This window comes from Prenolepis imparis, unplaced genomic scaffold (genome assembly GCF_030444845.1).
Source record: "Prenolepis imparis isolate NDT839.2.m4 unplaced genomic scaffold, iyPreImpa1.0 SCAF_4, whole genome shotgun sequence".
NCBI lineage: Eukaryota > Metazoa > Arthropoda > Insecta > Hymenoptera > Formicidae > Prenolepis > Prenolepis imparis.
Window position 1 is genome coordinate 20,312,023 of NW_028141162.1, and position 16,295 is coordinate 20,328,317.

The window sequence follows — 16,295 nt, forward strand, 5'->3', positions numbered from 1 at the left end:
TTTCTACGCTTATTTCTAATTTTCGCTATCGTGTTGACAGAGTTTAAACTTCTTCTGAGAGGAGGTCACGCAGTTCTCTATAGTCAATTTGCACTTCACTCGCTCGCACTTTTTCGGTTGGAGGGGGTTGGTTTCCTTGTATTTGGGGGGCTAGGGGCGCAGAATCTTCGGTCGTCGAAGGGGAATTTAGTGGTAACAACTCTTTTCCATTGTTCTGCCCTTGGTCTGCTGGTCTTCCGAGATGTAGCAGGACGTTAGTCACTGAAGTCCAGATGGCTCCCAAAAGATGTATACTCCACCCGTATACGGAGTGAAGTGCGTAACCGTGGATGAGTGTGTCGATTATTAGTTTAGTGAGACGCGCAGTGACGAATATTCCCAGTATTCCGGCACTGGCGGATCCGAAAGATATAAAACCTTTCCAGAGACGTGCTCCCGCGTTTTCTGCTATTTGATCCAGCGATTTTTCGTCCAGGAGATTCATCATCGAGAAACTTCCCGCTAGAACTTCTTGTCCCATGGCTCCTCTCGCAAATGTATTGAGCATAGAGGGCTTTTCCATCGGAAACATTATGTGATCGCGGAGTCGGTCAAGATCCTCGTTGGTGTAGATGCCGCTGGTGGCAAGTGAATCAGGACTCACGTATTTCCAGGAGGGTTTAGTTAGTGTATCGTTGGCGGCGCGATCGACTCTACTGGCCTCGGCGTCAAGCGGTACCAGGTGTTGTGGATTTGATACATTGCCGGGAGTAGTTCGTTGCAATCCCTGAGTGTTCCTGTTTTGGTGAGTATCCTTGATCTTGGTAACAGGAAGAGGGATTTGTTTTTGTAGGTTACGGGAAGTTCGTTGTAACAGTTCTCGGCTGGGCGTACTCGGCATTCTACTGGCACGCATTTGATTAGATGAAGGACTTCGCCTGCTGTAATGGCGGTGTAGCCTGGTGTCTTCATAATTCGGTGTGCCATCTCGTCCGGAGCGATGCTGGCGAGTGAGAGGGCGTTTTGAAGAATTTGCCTTTCTAAGGCGCATTTTTGCTCCATTATGTCCTGGTATAGTTGCGTCAGTTGTGTCTTGAGGTGTTTCTCCACGTAAATAAATTTTGAGTTTACGTAGGAGAATATGTCGAGATTATCGATCGGGATTCTGGAGCGGCCTTTGAACGCGTGTCCAGGTTGCGTCTCAAGGATACAGAGTTTGGGGTGCTCTGTTCTCAGAATTTTATATCCGCACACGTTTATTTCTGTTGTTCGTGCGAGTGCGAATGTGGTCTCCTGGGTGGTGACTGTGTAGACGGTCGGGGATTCTCTCTGCATAGACTTTGGCGTAAGTCGGTAGGCAAGTCCCTGGTATAGAACGTCGTAACGATTGAAGTGACAGTTGTCGGCGGGTAACACCGACCAGTAGGTAGTTGTACCGTCTGCATCGTTGCATTCTCCTTTGGTTACGTGACACCGAGCACCGGAGGGTAATATCACCTCGTTGGTGCTATGTTTGACAGGTAGTTCCAATTTTCGAGTATAAATCTTTATTGAAGCTTGGACGACCACGTTATCCCATGTTCCAAACGGGTCGCTGAACTGTGTACCGATGCATCCTCCGTCAGTCTTGATGGTCCCTGCAAATGTGAGGCTGCGTTGGTTAGTGGTGTTTACCTTGATGCCGCTGATGTGACCGTTGTTTCCTAGAAATATGGTCCCTGTGTCATACAGCTTTTTACAGGTTTCAGTTGACACCTCGCGTATGTACTCGCGTCTTCCATTGTGTATTATGGATACATGCGAATGCATTCCGCAATAGTAAATAGTTCGATCGATTTCGATTTTGCATTGAAGTCCAATGGTGTGATCAAACTCGCTTAGTTGTAGTAGCTGCACGTACACTTCTTTCTTGTCAGGCTCGATATTATCCATCTGGCATTCTCCTATATCTAAGAGAGAAAGCGAGGTGATATTTAGTCCATGACCTCCGCAGTCATATCCTACTAGTCCATGAGCCGGTATGGCTGTCAGCGCTATCAATAAGAATGCGATGTTAGTCATTTCGACGTTTGCTTGGAACTGGCCGGTCCTCCATCCGGGCGTCGAAGTTATAGCTGTTTGGCTCGGAGTGGGGGTCCTCCTCGGTGGGGGTTCGATGCGATGAGACCTTCAGCTTATCTTCGTGTACGATTCGTGTCTTATTACTACTTATAGCTAGTTTAACTTTATGATTTCCTAAGAGTTTAATTATTCTATATGGACCCGTATATTGGTCCCCTAGTTTCCCTTTTGTTGGTTCTTTTAACAAATAGACATAATCTCCTCCTCTAAATTCACGGACATTGGCCTTGCGATCATAATAAGTTTTTGATCTTCGCTTAGCAGCTATTAAGTTTTCGCGGGCGATGGCCTGGACGTCGGTTAATTTATTAAAAAGAGTTGTAAGATAATTAGAGTAACTTTCGTCCGCGACGTCGGCAATGTCGGGATTGCTAGAAGGTGTCCTGGCTATCCTCCCGAAAACTAGATCATAAGGGGTGTATCGCGTTCCCTCATGTACGCTCGTGTTGTAGGAAAATGACGCCAACTTTAGGTACTTATCCCATTCGTTATTCTTATCCACATATTGTTTCAAATATTCCCACAGATCATGGTGGGAGCGCTCTATCGAGCCGTTAGATTGAGGCCTGTAGGCAGTAGTCTTAAAATGTTTGATTTTAAATTTCTTACCTAAATTACGCATAACTATTTAAGAAGTGTGATCCCTGGTCTGTTAATAAGGCTTTCGGCGCTCCGAAAATGCATATTAACTCGTTAGTGAATGCGTCTGCTACGTGGATTGCGTTTGCTTGTCGCAGGGGGATCGCTAAGGAATATTTAGTCAAAAGGTCTTGTATAGTGAGTATGTACATGTTACTTGCTCGCGTAGCGGGTAGCGGTCCCATGATATCCATCGAAATTTTATCGAAACTCGCGTCGGGCGTGTCCGTTAGTACCATGGGCTGCCTAGTTTTTACGCGAACTAGCTTTTTCAGTTGACAAGGGCGACAGTTTTCGATAAATATTTTGACGTCGGCTTTCATGCCGTTCCAGTGATACCGCTTTCTTATTCGCTGAAATGTTTTCGTTATGCCTTTATGGCCGCCGATCGCGGAATTATGATTTTCGGCGATAATGTCGTTTCTCTCATCCTCCGGTGGTATGGTGATTTCGTTTCTACATATGAATATTTTTATATTGGTTTCGTCTAGCACACGCGTCAACAATGAATATGCTGCGTCCCAGGTAACATTGTCGATGTCGCCTTTAGCTATCGAGATAGACTGCAGCTCTAACTCTCCGACGTCATCCAAAAGTGACCGAAACGCTTCCTTTAATATTTCTCTTTCGGTCGTTCCCGATTCTCGTTCTTTAACAACTAACGATATAATTTGGCGATTCCCGTCGCGATTTACCCTTGCTCTGGCTAGAGCGGCACCTCTAATCATGGGCAAGGATTTACTATCCTGGAGCATGCAGGCTCCACGGTCGATTGGTACGCCTTGTTGCGTCACAAAAATAACTAAATTGTCTTTTCGCATATTGAAATTATCGGGAATCGCTACCATTCGCGGTCCCGTTTGAATTTTCTGGACGAATTGTTCGTTTATATTATCAAATATGCAGTCCTCGTCGTTAGAATCGGAGCTGTCGTCGCTTTCAGTGTTGGTTTCGTCTGCTTCACTCGGTTCGTTATTTTCTTCGTCCGTGCTAAGAGATCGCGGTAAAGGATCTATATTATCATTTACATCTGTTACTTGTCGCGGCGTTTCTTCGATTCGCCCCCCTTTTGGGTTATATAGCAATTCTTCCGAACTAGAGAGTTCTCGCGTGTGTCTAAGGGGTAACGTTTGCATTGTCTTGTTTCTTTTAGGTAAGGCGTTAAGTAGGATAGGATTTCGGGAGAGCGCGTCGGCGTTATTATTAATTTTCCCCGCCTTATATACTACGCAGTATTCGTACTCTGCGAGTTTCAGTCGCCATCGGACAAGTCGTGAGGTGGGGTCTTTTACCGAGTGTAACCATACCAGTGGCTTGTGGTCTGTTACTAACGTGAATTTACGTCCGTACAAATAAGGACGAAAATAGTTAACGCAGTAAACGATAGCTAACAACTCCTTCTCGACTGTGGAGTAGTTTCTTTCCGCGTTGTTTAGTAAACGCGAGGTATACGCGATGGGCATATCTTTGCCGATGTCTCCCTGGCTCAGGACTCCTCCGATCGCCTGAGGCGTCGGTTGTCACGACGAACGGTCGCGTGAAATCTGGGTATTGTAGGATGGGTTTAGAACACAACACGTCGCGGAGTTGCGTAAAAGCTGTCTCCTGTTCTTCCTTCCAGACAAATGGTTCGTCCTTCTTTAAAAGATCTGTGAGAGGTCGTGCAATCTTAGAGAATCCGTGGATGAATCTACGATAATAACCGGCCAAACCCAAAAACTGTTTTATATTCTTCGCATGCTGGGGTCTGGGGAATTCTTTGACTGCGATTATTTTGGAAGGGTCTGGTTTTACGCCTTCACTAGTAATTAAGTGGCCTAAGTAGCCGACCTCTTTTCTCAGGAACTCGCATTTGTCCGCCTGGAGTCTTAGGTTCGCTCCTCGCAATCTTTCGGCTAATTTATTGAATTTAATGTTGTGTTCTTGTAAGGAGCTCGCGTATAGTACGATATCGTCTAGGTACACAAATAGCTCTACTCCTTGTAGTCCGGTCAATACCTGGTCCATGAGTCTTTGGAACGTCGCGGGTGCGTTCTTTAGTCCGAACGGCATGCGTTTAAACTCGTAATGCCCGTGCGGCGTTGAAAATGCGGTCTTTAGCGCGTGAGACTCATGCATCGGTATTTGGTGAAATCCGGATGCGAGATCGAACACGCTGAAATATTTAGCGCTGCCTAGTTGGTCGAGTATTTCCACAATGTTGGGTAGGGGATAGGCGTCGCCGATTGTCTTTTCGTTCAGGGCGCGATAGTCTATTACCATCCGCCAGCGCTTATTACCTTTGGAGCCGGGTTTCTTTGGCACTATCCACAAGGGGGAGTTGTAAGGTGAAGCTGACGGCTGTATAACGTCATTTTCTATTAACCCTTGTATTTGTTTGTTAATCTCCTCCTTGTGTATAGGCGGAAATCTATATTGTTTGGTATGGACCGGAAGATCGTCGGTCGTCGGGATAGTATGTGAAACAGTGTCAGTGGAATGCAGTTTATCGGACGGAAGGTGGAACAGATCGTCGTGATTATTTATAAGATTATGGACGTGTTCCGTCTCTTCCTCGTTTAGATGCTCGAGTCGCAGCAAAGTCTGTATTTCTTTGTTACGGGATTGTACGCTGTTCCCGTTTAATGTTGCGACATGTCTTGTTTGTTTAGGAGTGATCGTTTCGTGCCCTAGGGACGAGATATCGTTCTCTAAACTTTTACGACGTTTAGACAAAGGGTGGGTGTTCGGAAGAGTGCTTTTATGACTCTGTGAAGAACAAGATATGGAATTTGAGTTAGTAAGGTTTTGAAGACCGGATGTAGAATATATTTCAACCTCGTGGAGCTCAATGCTCGGTAATTTTACAGTCTTCTTCGCTTGTGTTTATCGCGCTTATATACGCCTTTCCTTCACGGTTGGTAACGACTGCATCTCCTAAGTAGATTTTGTCGTTTACGTGAATCCGCTGTACGTAACCTTCGCGTACGTTAGGGTTTTTTACGCGGAGTGGGAGAACGGTGTGCGACCTTGCCGGGATCGTTACGGTTTCATTGTTGACAAAGGTAATTGGCGATCCTTGCCATACGACGCAATGTTTTAGGTAATCTATTTTAGTCGCATTGCGTAAAAAGTCGGATCCTAGGATTCCGCCCTGTGAAATGGGAAAGTCGTCTCGGAAAACATGCAATTTTATCTTGTGACCTAAATATTCGACGTCGGTCGACCCGAGAGTTTTAATTTTACTTTTCGTTATTCCACTAAGGAATATGATAGTATTTGAATCAATATTTCGGGGTGTACTTTGCTTTGCTTAACAAGGTTCGGCGCGGCTCCAGTGTCTATCATAAAGCTTGTTTCTTGCGATAAACCATCTGCGCATATAGATACAGTGGGTGCGTGGGAGAAGTCGTCGGGACTTAGCATTGCGATCCTTGTGCTTCTTCCTGCTGTTCCGCGACTATCGTTCTTATCGGATGGACTGCTTCCCGAGATGTTCCCGCTCGAGGTTCGTCCGTTGGCCTCGAGGGGCGGGGGAAGTTTCCCTGCTCTTGACGTGAGTTGTTATACTGTCTTTTCCGGCATTCGTCGATCTCATGCCCTGGGTGTTTGCAATACCGGCACAGTTTAGTGGGCTGACTATCGCGAGGAGGGGCGACATTCGCGTTTGAATTCGCATTAGGGGACCTGCGCTCGTTATTGTCACGTCGTCCTTCCGGTTCTCGAGAAATAGCGTGTCTTACATATGCGTCACGGGAAGGAGCGTTCGCGAGGTAACTTCTAGAGAGGTTTCCATCGCGCGGTGGTGCATAGGTAATTGGGCGTTGAGCGTATTCGTTTCGCGGCCTATCTGGTTGACGGCGGTCTTGAGCTTTGTATCGCTCTTTGTCTAGCTCTTCTCGTTTCGCGAGGGACTTGGCTTTTGCAAAAGCCTCGAAGGGGAAGACGTAGAGGCGCCTGTCCATTTGTAACCTATATTGTAGCGGAAAGCCATCGCAAAAAGAGCGCGCGGTAAGCTCATCTACGTCGGTTTTCGTCCCTTCGTCGAGGTATCCCGTCTCTCTGCGTTCTGCGTCAAGGATAGCGGAACGGAAGTCTTTAACGCGACTTATGTAATCTAACATGTGCTCGTTCAGTTTGAGATATACCGTACTGAGCTCTCCGCGGTATTGGTCAATCGTTTTCGCAGATCCGAAGGCGATGTTTAAAAGGTCGATTAGTTGAGTGACGGTTTCACAAGGTTCGTCTTCGACTGCGTAGTATGCGCGTCCGCGAAGTTTATTTATTAACAGTTTCGTGAGATTCCGTTCGGATGACTGAGGCACGATTTCCTTAGCGCGGCGACATGCTCGGGTAAATTGACTTATCGATACATTATATCCGTCAAAATTTGGCACGGATTCCGTGGCTTCGCGAAAGGATACTTTTGGTGGTTGAGAGGATCCGTACGTCGATTCTCTAACTGGTCCGGTTTCATCGAGGACTAACATGGGTTACCCGGAGTGGCGCGGTGTCGGACTAGTTGAGCGCCGATGTCGCCCGAACTCCCTACGTAATTGTTCCATCTCGGACAAAATATCGCTTTTGAAATTATCCATTTCGCTAGAGTTAAGCCCTTGCTTATGACTGAAGCTATCCTTATTCATTTGGGTTTTGAGCAGTTCGATATCGTGCTCTCTTCTATCTTGTTTCTTTCTTTGTTCTACTAAGTATGCAGCTTCATTATTTAAACTTTCTTGCTGTTCCTTTAACCTAAGTTCAGCTGCCGCAATGTCGGCTTCTTTCTGTTTTAGTTTCGCTTGAATAACTGCTAACTCGGAATTAGATAGTTGTTTACTCGATCCTTCCTTTTCTCCCTTCTCTTCCGGATTCTTGCGCGTGATAACCATTGTACGGATTTATCTATCCCACCGCTGCCACCAATTTTGTTACGTCCGCGCGGAGTCGCGGGGTATAATTCGCGGAGTATATTTTCGCGAACAACGTACTCGGACTATTGCGCAAGACAACGTCGCTTTTCGGAGATTTACTTCCGGGGATTGCCCGCGACGGAGGCTATCCGAATGTATGGTCACGCGTCGAGAACGGATAGATACGAGAGTGAGTAGGGTAAAGGTATTCTGGGTACCTGTAGAACGAATTGTTAATCGCGTGGAAAACGGTCACTACTGTATTGCCGTCATTGTTCGTGTAGGGAGTTCTTCTCCGTCGAGATACTTTAGATACACGATTTGACACATGAGACAGTGGTGGTGTGGATCGCGAGTTTGTGTCAATCTGTTCAAATTACACACGGAACACGTTATTCCAGTGGGCAATTCGCCGATTATGAGGAGGTGCTTTACTGAAATTACCTAATTAGATTTTACGCTTGTGCTTAATTTGAAGTAACAATGTATTGTTGCGGCGGCCCATGGTGGGGGACGCTTGCCGTAGTGGGAACGCTCGCCGTGGTGGGAAAGTTCCTAGGCGCTACGCAGCACCACGTTTAGGCACTAGGCGGAGTTAGGCATCATGGCCATCGCTGGCGCGCTTTTCAAACAGCGCTAAGGGACTTAGAATTATTTGTATGAGAAACATAAGAAAATGAAAAATGTTTAGCGGCCGGACGTGACATCAGCGACTCATGGACCAGGTTCTATGCGGACTACAGGGAACTGAACTTTTTGTATATCTCGATGATGTAGTATTGTACGCGAGCTCATTACGTGAACACGAAATCAAATTCAACAAACTGGCCGAAAGATTGCGTAGGGCTAACTTAAAACTCCAACCAGATAAATGCGAGTTCCTACGTAAAGAGGTCACGTACCTAGGTCACATAATCAGTGACGAAGGAGTAAAACCAGATCCGTTTAAGTTGCTCGCGGTCAAAGAATTCCCCAGACCCCGGTATGCAAAGAACATAAAACAGTTCCTCGGTCTGTCCGGCTATTATCGTAGGTTCATCCCCGAGTTCTCTAAAAACGCACGACCTCTTACCGACTTATTAAAGAAGGACAAACCATTTATCTGGAGGGATAAACAAGAAAAAGCCTTTACGAAACTCCGCGACGCACTATGTTCCAAACCCATCCTCCAATTTCCCGATTTCACGCGACCTTTCGTCATTACAACAGACGCTTCAGGGTACGCGGTCGGAGGAGTCCTGAGTCAGGGAGAAATCGGTAAAGATCTGCCCATTGCATACACATCTCGATTACTAAACAACGCAGAGAAAAACTACTCGACAATTGAAAAGGAGTCATTAGCCATCGTGTACTACGTCAATTACTTCCGACCCTATATATATGGACGGAAGTTCACGCTAGTCACGGATTATTACCACCCGGCAAAACCAAACGAATATTCAGCTATTATTGGCACAGATTATTACAACGATCCTGAATACGAGGCATTATTCACCAAACACGTGCTACTAAGAGAGTGGCCCGCGAAATTATCGCAAATCGACATGGAAAAACCTGAGTCCCCGCCAGTCGACATCCCAGAAAACGACCCCCGCAAATCCGGGTATCTCCAACGCAGAGCTGAAGCCTTGCACGAGCAATACGAGAAGCCACTCCAAAACATCGTGGAACTGCCACCCACCAACTACAAGCTCGACTAAAAGGTAAGTGAAAGAAATATCTCTCGTCAACTTATGATCCTTCGGTCTCACTTAAAAGTAACAATAACTTTCTACTTTAACTGTAAATGAACAACTTCTTCAACAGTCAAACCAAACTAAAATAGTACGTAGCTACAGAGTCATAAAAGTGAAACTCGGGTCATGATAGAAAAAAAGGGTCAGTCGTAAAAGTGAAACTCGGGTCATGATAGAAAAAAAGAGTCAGTCATAAAAATGAAACTCGGGTGTGATAGAAAAAAGGGTCAGTCATAAAAAACCGAGGGAGCGATTTCTCTTTCCAAATTCTTTGGCTGGTTTCGCTTTTCGTGCTCGAATAAGAGAACGAATATTTTCCAATATTAACACGCTGTAATTGTTTAAACAATATATTACTCATGTGTCCGCGTAGTTTCTCCAACTATATTATTCCACCCTTTGAGGAGGAATACGAAACAATCGAGACTGTCGAGACGATTTATTGTCAACGTGCAATCGGATACATTCATCTAGGTACGGACGCCGCGTTATGCATACATTGTTACTTCAAATTAAGCACAAGCGAAAAATCTAATTGGGTAATTTCAGTAAAGCACCTCCTCATAATCGGCGAGTTGCCCACTGGAATAACGTGTTCCGTGTGTAATTTGAACAGATTGACACAAACTCGCGATCCACACCACCACTGTCTCATGTGTCAAATCGTGTATCTAAAGTATCTCGACGGAGAAGAAACTCCCTACACGAACAGTGACGGCAATACAGTAGTGACCGTTTTCCACGCGATTAACAATTCGTTCTACAGGTACCCAGAATACCTTTAACTAAACAACGCAAATTCGTGTTCCCTACTCACTCTCGTATCTATCCGTTCTCGACGCGTGACCATACATTCGGATAGCCTCCGTCGCGGGCAATCCCCGGAAGTAAATCTCCGAAAAGCGACGTTGTCTTGCGCAATAGTCCGAGTACGTTGTTCGCGAAAATATACTCCGCGAATTATACCCCGCGACTCCGCGCGGACGTAACACTGGGGCATTCTTTAAACCGAATGGCATTCGTTTGAATTCGTAATGCCCATGAGGTGAAAAGCCGTCTTTTGCGGGTGCGACTCATGCATCGGTATTTGGTGGAAACCGGATGCGAGGTCGAACACGCTGAAGTATTTTGCGCTCCCTAACTGGTCGAGGATTTCGGTTATATTTGGTAGCGGGTACGCATCGCCTATTGTTTTTTCGTTTAACGCTCGATAGTCGACGACCATTCTCCAACGCTTGTTTCCCTTTGAATCGGGCTTTTTAGGGACGATCCACAGGGGCGAATTGTAGGGAGACTCCGAGGGTTTTACTACGTCGTTGTCTAATAATTCTCTAACCTGCTTGTTTATCTCGTCCTTGTGGATCGGCAGGAATCGGTACTGTTTAGTGTGGATCGGTTGGTCGTCGGTTGTTGGGATTTTGTGAGACATTTTGTCTGTGTAATCTAACATCTCGTCCGGTATACGGAATAAATCGTTATGTGTTCGTATCAAGTCGGTAACGTGTGTTAACTCTTCTTCATTTAGGTGTTCTAATCGGAGAAGCTCTCGAACGGCAGTGGCTCGGTCTTGAGTATGTTCGTCTGTTGCGAGAGGGGATATGGTGAACACCTTGCTCTTTACGGTTGGAATATCGTTCTCGCGTTCGGTGGAAATTTGGTCGATCTCTTGTAGATCTATCGTCGGGACTACTAACTCGCGGTCAGTGTCGCTAGTGTTAATAACGTGAAAGTATGCATTCCTATTTCGATTAGTGACTATCGCTTCTCCGAGGAATACGTTCTCGCAGACGCTAAGACGCGGAATGTATCCTACTGCGATGTCGAGATTTTTTATATTGACATAGAATGTCGAGCGCGATCTGGCAGGCACTACTACGGTTTCGCGTTGGGAAAAAGGAATTCGAATATTTTGCCAGTGTATTGACCGATCTCTAAAATCGATACTACTAGCATCTCTAAGAAAATCGGATCCTAGGATCCCTTCTTGAGGAATTGGAAAATTGTTTGACACCGTGTGGACGTAGAGAGGATGTCCCATGTAAAGAATTTCGGCGGACCCGAGGGTTTTTATCTTTCCGTTTGTTATACCGCTAAGGTACAACGTGTCGTGTTGTTGAATTTTCGTCTCGGGATGTAAGTTTCGGATTTTAATTAGATTAGGGGCGGCCCTTGTATCTATCATGAATGTTGTTTCGTGCAAAAGCCCGTCAGCGATTAACGCGACGGTGAGCGCGTGCGAATGCCCTTGCAGATTCAGAGTTGCGATTCTGGCTTCTCGGCACTCGTCCCTTCGACAAAATTTACCGGGCGGGTCGTTTGAGGGGGAGCCTCTTGGTGAGGTGTACCCGACCTTCCCGCGGGGCTCAGCGCGTTTTCCGGCTCGTTCCTTTGCAAGTTGTTATTATACTCGCGTTTCCGGCATTCTTCGATTTCGTGGCCGCTGTTCTTGCAGTAACGGCACCATTTGTTGGGACGGTCGTTATGGCGAATAGGAGCGTTCGTATTAACATTCGTGTTATTATACGTTTGTCGTCTATCGTTGTATGTTGGGCGCTCCTCTCTCTCTCGCGTTACGGGGGTCTGACTGGATTGTAGCGTATTATTCGGGTAGCGAACGCGAAAATAAGTTTCGTTGCGGGGTGCTGTCTGGGGGTATATTCGACGAGTGTGTTCGTTACGCGGCGGTTCTGGTTCGCGGCGATCACGCGTCTTATATCGGTCCCGATCCAGCTCTTCTCTTTTTGCGAGCTCTTTTGCCTTAGCAAATGCCTCGGACGGGACGGAGTAGAGGCGTCTATCCATTTGTAAAGGCAACCCTTCGCAGAATGAACGCGCTGTTAGTTCGTTGATTTTTAACGTCGTGTCGTCGTCTACGCGTCCTGTCACGCGGCGTTCAGCATCAAGGATCGCGGATCGGAGGTCTTTAACGCGACTGACGTAATCAAGCATATGTTCTTGGGGTCTTAAGTACACGGTACTGAGTTCCCCTTTATATTGGTCGATAGTTTTTGCGGAGCCGAAAGCGATGTTTAATAAGTCGATCAATTGTGTAACGCTCTCGCAGGGTTCGTCCTCGACGGCATAGTAGGCGCGTCCGCGGAGTTTGTTGACCAAAAGCTTGGTAAGATTGCGTTCCGAACTTGAAGGGATTATTTCTCTCGCGCGACGGCATGCCCGGGTAAATTGTCCTAGTGATACGTTATACCCATCGAAAGTAGGCACGGATTCTGTTGCCTCGCGAAAAGAGAACTTAGGGAGATGGGATTGTTCCGGAGGCGGTTCGATACGTCCGCCGGATTCGTCGAGTGGTGTCAAGAGTTGTCCGGAAAGTCGAATAGACGGACTAGTCCCTTGGCGTAAACGGAACACTTCCCGACGCAACTCGTCCATTTCGGCGAGAAGGTCGTTTCTAAGCGCGGTCATATCCTCAAGGGCGTGAACTTCTGAGTTCTTTTGCATTTTCTCCTGGAGGAGTTCTATTTCGCGACCTCTTTTATCCTGGTTCTTCCGCTGATCTGCCAAGAAGATGGCTTCGTCTCTCAAACTATTTTCCCTGTCTTTTAGCTGAGTTTCTTTCGTCCTAAGTCTATTTTGAGTTTCGGCTATCTCGGTTTCCTTTTGTTTAAGTTTCGCTTGTATCCCTGCTAACTCCGATTCGGTTAGTTCTTTGCCTGCGTTCTCCCTTTCTACTGAATCTTCCTTATCCCCCTTATTCCCACGCGTGCCAACCATATTACGGAATTTTTCTATCCCACCTGTCACCAATTTGTTACGTCCGGAGCGTAGTCGCGGCGTGAAATTCGCGAGAAATAATTATCGCGGTCCACGTGCTCGGACTATCGCGCTGAACAACGTCGTATTTCGGAAAACTTTTCCGGGGATTCACCCACGACGAAGGGTGTTCCGCCAAGGCTACACGCAACGGTTCAATGTCTTGCGGATGGAAGGGTGTCGCCTTAGGATTCATACGAGGGAGTTGCAAATGTTACACCGGAGTATGGGGATATTATCGAATATAATCCTGAAAACGTTCGAGGGAATCATCGACGGAAAATTGTAATCACAATGTTACCATCGGTGTCGATACACGGTGTCGAAAGGTTTCTTCGCCGTTGATGTACCGTAGGTGAGCTATCTGACAACGGTAACAGTGGAGTCGAGGGTCGCGAGTTACCGACAGTCGATGGAAGTTACACACTGAGCATATTATTCCGGTCGGTAAGTTACCGATTACGAGCAAATGTTTAGCAATGTTCAACCATTCGTTTCGAGCAGTACCGCGTAAGCGCATAATGCAATCTATGCAAAGGGCGGCATTTGTTTCTTTATTAATAAACCCGACTGATATTTGGCAGTAAGGAGTTCTTTGTTCAATAAGCTCTTCTTCCACTTCGGGAAGAGGCAAGCTGTGCGGGGCGGTGAGGTACCGAGGCCTTATTGGGCACATGGGTGAATTATTTAAATAAATGGGATTAAATAAATGAAACGTTCATGTTATTTTATTCGGAATTCTAGAATATTCATTGAGTGTGCTACGTTAGCTTAGTTTGCAAAAGAGAAATCGTCAAGACCCCTTTTTTTTTAATCAAGGGTCTAAGGGTCAGTTTTATGACCCTAGGCAAAAAAAACAGAGTTTCACTTTTATGGCCCTTGGAAAACTCAGTTTTCCAAGAGTCTTTACGAATATTCTAGAGACCACGTGTAAAGTTATATTACATAATTCGTAGAAAATATTAATTTTAAAATATGTTTAAACAATAATTATACACGCTTGTATGTGTTTGAAAATATTTCGATAATTTGGCTATTCGTGACGGCAAATAGTCTCATCCTTTAGTACTAGAATCTCAACGTTGAGTTCTATTATTTATTCCAATTGTTTATAATAATTGAAACTTACCTTAGTTGATCTCTAGGGGGTGGACAGTGGTTCCCCAATGTTCTGGAGTAGGCGCGTCGTAGTGGGTGTGCAGGATGTCCGCCCTGATTTGCAAATACCGGGTGCGACGAGGATCGTTGTCCGGGATGTCGTGTCTCGGAATACGAGGGTTCTCGATTTCGACTGGAGTCAATTGCGCTGGCCACTTCCTTAGTTTAACGTCTTTATTATTAACAGCGAACGGCGCGGTTCCGTCAAATAAGTTGTCGTATTCTGAGTCGTTATGATAGTAGGTGCCGATAAGATTTGAATATTCACTTGATGATGCCGGATAGTAGAGTCGCGCGGTTAAACGGCGAAGTTGGTTTTTCCTGCATGCACGGCGTGTCTTAGGTATAATGATTTATAATATAAAACATTCTGAATATTGCGTCACTTTTACAATAAGTCGACGTGCGGCGGTCCTCACTGTCGGTTATTGTTCCAGTGCGTAACTACGAGCGGTTCGTCCTCTCAAAGTAGTCACAACAGAATTCAGAAATTATAAGGAAAGTGAAATCGTGCGGCAGCGACGAGCGGTTCGTCCTCTCTAAGTCGCAGCTAGGATTTCATTAAGAAAATTATTCATATAATAGATTTTCACTACACGTGCAGATTGGAAGAACTCGTTTTAGGAATATTTTAGAAATACCAAAATCGTAATATTAGAATAGTAACAATAATAGAGCAAAATATTATATTAGAAACGCGTGGAATTGGAATTTGTTTAAAATAAATGTGGAGAATTATTATAAATGAAACACACACTTTTATTCTAAATTAACACTACAACAATACAAAAGTTAACTAAAGTTAAAGTTTTAATGCTAGAGTTAGGACTTATAATATTAGAGTTAGAATGTTAGAATTGAATTAGATTTAGAATTAGGAGAGCGTTCAAGGTATGACTGCTCTAGTCGGAGTCGCGATGTGATCTGCCGGATTTTGGGACCGCTCTGAGGTCCTTCGTTTTCGGCGGCTCGGCGCTGCGGCGGCCCGAGAGTGGGTGACGCTCGTGTGGCGGGGGCGTTTCCCCGTAGTAGGAAGTTCCTAGACGTTACGCAGCGCCTCTCTTAGTCACTAGGCTGAGTTAGGCATCATGGCCGGCACTGGCGCGCTTTTCAAAAAGCGCTTAGGGAACTTAGAATTTATTTCATGTAAAAGTAAAAATTTTATGTGACCGGTCGTAACATATCCAAATTTACGATGCCGCTCTCGTTTCGATATATACCACCGATCGGTAATGAATCACGCATGAAAACACCTCTAAAATACGGAATGTGCATACGTTTTGCCAGTTGTAGCAATTGTATGTTGATAGTTACGCCCTGTGGCATTTTTAGCGTCTCTTTGACGTTTTTTTCCCCCCTTTTTCTCGTTGAAACTCCTCGTCCGTGTTTATATGGAGCGAGATACAATCCGTGACCTTCCATGGCGCGATTGTGACGTAGCATCTCTTGCAACTGACGTTGTGCAGCTTTTTCGTCGTTCACCATCTTTGCTACACCAGCCGCTCCACCGACCAGAAATCCGAGCGCGCCCAACATTGGTAGAATCGGTAATACACCCCCACGTTTCGCTACCGGAAGTATTCGTTTCTTCGCCATCTTTTTCTTCGTCTTTGTCTTTGTCGTCGTCAGGCCCATACCGAACTTCGTCTTGGCTTTCATCGCTGCCCAGACAGCTATGGCGGCGGCTCTCTCACCGAGAGTCGAACCTCTCGCAACGATGCGAGTTTGCGCTTGCTTAGCGAGTATCCTATCTGCCGCGTGTCTCTCGATAAGATCGTTGCTTCGAGAGTACCTTATATCGTGTTCACGGCACGCCGCGTCCAATGGGTTGATACCTCGATCGCCTCTGGCTAATCGCTTTTGTAGTCGCGTGCCCGGACCGCAAAACTGATAGCCGGGGATATGGAATTCAATCGGAAGTGCGTTTATCGCGAGATTTAATAGGCCTCTACCTATTCTCGTTGACATTCGCTGCAATCTTTTATCATCGGCGCTGGACCGT